This window comes from Bos taurus, chromosome 10 (genome assembly GCF_002263795.3).
Source record: "Bos taurus isolate L1 Dominette 01449 registration number 42190680 breed Hereford chromosome 10, ARS-UCD2.0, whole genome shotgun sequence".
Classification (NCBI taxonomy): domain Eukaryota; kingdom Metazoa; phylum Chordata; class Mammalia; order Artiodactyla; family Bovidae; genus Bos; species Bos taurus.
The window spans coordinates 36980229-36986065 of NC_037337.1; positions in this window are offsets into that span (position 1 = coordinate 36980229).

Below are 5837 nucleotides of genomic sequence, written 5' to 3' on the forward strand. Positions count from 1 at the left end.
TGCAGGTAATGATTTGGAGAAGGAAATGGCAACCCCCTCCAGTATTCTTGCCTAAAGAATCCTGTGGTCAGCGGAGCCTGGTGGGCTGCCGTCTATGGGGTCCCACAGAGTCGGACACGACTGAAGCAAATTAGCAGCAGCAGCAGATAATGATTATCTGTGAGGTAGTGTTTGGGAATTACTGACTGGGAGACCTTTCAGTTCAGTTCAGTCGCTCAGTTGTGTCTGACTCTATGACGCCATGGCCTTTACACCTTGGGAGATCTTTACATCTAAATAATTGTCTACTATTAATGGACTCCTGTTATATGTCAGGTATAGTGCCTGGTGCTTCATGTATATTATCTCACTTAATACAGGGAATATGCCTATAAAATGGGACTATAATTATCCTTCAAAAGGACAGAAATGCAGAATAAGTAACTTGTCTAAGGTTATGTAACTAACAAATGGTTGATCCAGACTTTAAGCCTACTATATCAGAGAGCAGAGCCTGTGCAATTCTCCTACCACACCAGAGAGTGTCTAGAAGTTGCATTGCAATCATGTCATCTTTTGGGTGACTGCTTGTCAATAGTAGGTACCTTTAAAAATGCACAGGACAGGGGACTTCTGGTGGTCCAGTGGTTAAGACTCCGTACTTCCTCTGCAGGGGGCATAGGTTTGACCTCTGGTCCAGGAACTAAGATCCCACATGCCACATGGCAAGGCCAAATACATAATAAATACATTTTTAAAAAATACATAGGAGTTCCAGTAAGTGTGTGTGTGACAAAGTAATCTATCTAAATTGAAATTATCAGTAATTAAAATCAGTGTAAGTAACTTTTTCAGCTCAGTCTCTTTTCCCCAAGCACCTTGGACCTTGGCCCCCCTGCAACAGTCATGGGGTTTGAGGTAGGTGATAATAGTGGAATTTTTTTTTTATTATTATTAAGTTTTTGTCTGCACCACATGGCATGCAGAATCTTAGGTCCTCTACAAGAGATCAAACCCAAGCTCCCTGCACTGGAAGAGCAGAGTCTTAACCACTTGACCACTAGATGAGTCCCAATAGTGGAATTTTTAAAAACCTTTTTATTGAAGTGTGACACATACAAAAAGTATATACCGATCAGAAGTGTATAGTCATATGGAATTTTCGCAAACAGATCCAAATAGCCAGTAAGCAGATCGAGAAACAGAATGTTACCAACACTCCAGGAGCAATTTGGGTCCCGTCCCATCTCTGCCGCTTCTCTCCTCCCCAGAGGTAACCTCTATCCTGCCTTCAAACACCACTGATTGGTGTAGCTTGTTTTGCAGTTCATATAAATAGAATCATATAGGTTGGATTATTTTTCGTTTGCCTTCTTTCACTCAGCAATGTTTTCCAGAGTCATCAAGCTGTTGTCAGATCCAAGTTCATGCACCCAATGCACAGTAAGGCCAAACAAACCAAAATGCTGAAGTTTGGAGCAGAGAAAGGTTTAACTGCAAGGACTCAGCAAGAACAGGCAGTTCATACTCAAAATGGCTGAACTCCTCAGTGGTGTGGGGAGGTTTTTTTGTTTTGGGCTGTGCCCTCAAGGTTTGTGGGATCTTAGTTCCCCAACCAGGATCAGTCTCTTGCCCCCTGCACTGGCACTGGACTGCTAAGGACGTGCCAAGGAAGAGTTTTTATAGACGAAATTTGCTTGGAGGGCTGCAGGGTGCAGGACCTTCCTTTGATTGGTTGGTGATGACGTAACAGGGTGGTTCTGGGAGTCAGCCTTCTGGTTCTAACCAGTCTGGATCCCCTGCTTTGTGTGAAATTACCATCCTCCACATGGGTGGGGGCCTTAGTCCTCCTAGGCAGAAGGACTCAGAGATTCGTATCACTTTGTGATGTATATTCCTTGAGGAGGAACTAGTAACCTGCCCCTAGTTTCCTTTGTTTCTGCATTCCTTTATTCCCCTAATTAGTAACTGCTTGAATCTGCCCTTTGAAGCTCAGGGAAGGTCTATAGGGCTGAAGCTTTTTCCTACAAACCAGAAATAGAGGACACAAAAAGGCTTTTGTACTCAGGAGGGGCCCCATAGAATGCTGCTTGGTTTCAGAGCCACAACAATTTTGAGAGATGGGAGTCGAAGGGAAGAGACAAGAGTAGAGCAGTGTTTTTGTTTTGTTTTGTATTTCTGTGTTTTTAAATTATGTCCTCTGGCTCAGTGCTTCTCATACCTCAAACAAGATGCTACAAACAAATTCCTTGAGAATCTTGTTAAAAATATAGATTCTGATTTGATAGGTGTGTGGTGGGATTCTGAATTTCTTAACAAGTTCTGAGGCGATGCAGATGTTGCCAGCCTGAGGCCCACACTTCGAGGCACAAGCAGTATGCTTCACAGTGGGCAGCGGCGTTTTAAAACCCATTCAACGACTGCAATATATAATCATTTCACCGTAATAACACCAATGGGAAAGATTGGAACATAGTTTCTATATCATAAAATTTGATTATGTTTTTCTGAATGATACTCTTCTACTAAAAAAAAAATAATTTATCTTTTCAAATAGATGTCAAATACACATAAAAAAACTTTAATAGGTAGACAGTGAAAATAACTTGCCTTGCTGCTGGCCCCTTATTTCGTCTGTCCAGAGGTAACCACTGTTACTGATTAACTGTGAAATGTTCAAGGGATATTTTACCCATATACTTATTTATCTTTTACACAAATGGTAGGTAATTGTACATGCTGTTCTGCCTCTTGTTCTTTTTATTATTAACAATATGTGTGTAAGTAAATATCTAATGGTATGTATTCTAGATATTGTTCAGTTCAGTTCAGTTCAGTTCAGTCGCTCAGTCGTGTCCGACTCTTTGCAACCCCATGAATCGCACCACACCAGGCCTCCCTGTCCATCACCAACTCCCGGAGTTTACTCAAACTCACGTCTACCGAGTCGGTGATGCCATCCAGCCATCTAATCCTCTGTCATCCCCTTTTCCTCCTGCTCCCAATCCCTCCCAGCATCAGAGTCTTTTCCAATGAGTCAACTCTTCACATGAGGTGGCCAGAGTATTGGAGTTTCAGCTTTAGCATCAGTCCTTCCAATGAACACCCAGGACCGATCTCCTTCAGAATGGACTGGTTGGATCTCTTTGCAGTCCAAGGGACTCTCAAGAGTCTTCTCCAACACCACAGTTCAAAAGCATCAATTCTTCGGTGCTCAGCTTTCTTCACAATCCAACTCTCACATCCATACATGACCACTGGAAAAACCACAGCCTTGACTAGACGGACCTTTGTTGGCAAAGTAATATCTCTGTTTTTTAATATGCTATCTAGGTTGGTCATAATTTTCCTTCCAAGGAGTAAGTGTCTTTTAATTTCATGGCTGCAGTCACCATCTGCAGTGATTTTGGAGCCCCCAAAAATAAAGTTTGACACTGTTTCCACTGTTTCCCCATCCGTTTCCCATGAAGTGATGGGACCAGATGCCATGATCTTAGTGTTCTGAATGTTGAGCTTTAAGCCAACTTTTTCACTCTCCTCTTTCACTTTCATCAAGAGGCTTTTTAGTTCCTCTTCACTTTCTGCCATAAGGGTGGTGTCATCTGCATATCTGAGGTTATTGATATTTCTCCTGGCAAGCTTGATTCCAGCTTGTGCTTCTTCCAGCCCAGCGTTTCTCATGATGTACTCTGCATAGAAGTAAATAAGCAGGGTGACAATATACAGGCTTGACAAACTCCTTTTCCTATTTGGAACCAGTCTGTTGTTCCACGTCCAGTTCTAACTGTTGCTTCCTGACCTGCATACAGGTTTCTCAAGAGGCAGGTAGGTCAGGCAACTCTTTCAGAATTTTCCACAGTTTATTGTGATCCACCCAGTCAAAGGCTTTGGCATAGTCAATAAAGCAGAAATAGATGTTTTTAGGTAGTGAGAATAGGAAACAGGAGTTCAAAATGGCGGTGGCTAAAAGACAAGGAAAGGAAAAGCCCACGAAAATAGAACAAAGAAAGGTCTGAGGACCGGAAGTGAAGACCTCAGGTAGAACAGCACTCCTGGCTAAGCCCAATTTGCATAGGGCAGGCCCAGGGGGAGGAAAAAAAACATATAAAAGGAGGAACCAAAGCGCTTTCTCTCTCTCTTCCCCGCATGCGTGCCTGCACTCCCTCTCTCTCCCTCTCTCTCTTCCTCCCTCTCTCTCCCCACCGCCACGTGCGCCTTTGGGTTGGCATGCCCTCAGGAACACTGATTTGTCTAAGAGCTATAACACTGTCTGTCCAAGACCGGAGAGCTGTGACGCACCGAAGGCTTTAATGTCTGTCATTCCAAATCTTTGTTGTGATAGAACCGAGGAGCATACACTCGCCTGACAATATTGTTCTAAGTTCTTTTGGTATTTTAATTCATTTAAAGTTCACAACAACTCTCTCCAACAGGTATGATTATTATTTCCATTTTATAGATGTAATTCAAATCTAATATACCCTACAAGCCTCGAATTTGAAGGTTTTTCCCTAGCTGTACACATGCATCTCTACTCCTATATATATCATAATTTACTAAATAAGTTCACTATTGATAGACAGCTAAATTGTTTTCAATACTTTGCTATTACAGAGTGCTGCAATGAATTTTTGAAGCACATTGTTTCATACTGATGAGTATAGCCATAGGAAAATTCCTAAAAGAGAAATTGCTGAATCAAAGGAATGTGCATTTAAAATGTTGGTCAGTATTGCCAAACTGGGGCTTCCCTGGTGGTCCACTGGCTAAAACTCTACTCCCAACACAAGGGGCCTGGGTTTGATGCCTGGTCAGGGAACTAGATTTCATATGCCGCAACTAAGTTCACACGCCATAATGAGGATCCCTCTTGCTGCAACTAAGACCAAATGCAGTAAAATAAATAAATATTAATATATATATATATATTGCCAAATTGCCTTCCATAGGTGAGTTTTGTCTATGTGATAGATGAGAAAGGTATTTCCTTGTAACTTTGGTTTGTATTTCTCTTATGAATGAGGCATCTTTTCATGTTTAAGAGCCATTTTGATATTCTTTACAACTGTCATATACTTAAAAAAAATTGTAGTTGATTTACAATGTTGTGTTAGTCTCTGCTGTACAGCAAAGTGAGTCAGTTATACATATACATATATCCACTCTTTTTTAGATTCTATTCCCATACAGGCCAATACATAATGTCAAATAGAATTCCCTGTGCTGTACAGTAGGTTCTTATTAGTTATCTGTTTTTATATATATAGTAGTTTATGTCAATCCCAATCTCCCAATTTATCCCTCCACCTCCCATCATGTACTGTTTTACCAAACTGTTGGTCTCTTGTTACTGATTCATAAGTGTTGTTTTTTTGGCTGTGCTGCTCAGCTTGTGGGATCTTAGTTTTCTGGCCAGGGATTGAACCTGGACCCTTGGCAGTAAGAGCACAGAGTCCCAACCCAATCACTGGACCACCAGGGAATCTCCCATAATTGCTACTTTATATTAAGGAAATTATTCTTTTGCCTGTGATATGTAGTAGGATGGGTTTTTGTTTATTTTTGGCTGTGTGCAGGCCCTTCTCTAGTTGTAGCGAGTAAGGGCTACTCTCTAGTTGTGGTGCGAGGATTTCTCACTGAAGTGGCTTCTCTCATTGTGGAGCGTGGGCTTAGGGCTCTCAGGTTTCAATAACTGCAGTGCATGAGCTCAGTAGTTGCGGTTCCCCGGCTCTAGAGCACAGGCTCCGTAGTTGTGGTGAACGGGCTTAACTGCCCCAAGGCACATGGAATCTTTCTGGACCAGGGATCGAACCGTGTCTCATGTATTGGCAGGTGGATTCTTACCACTGAGCCACCAG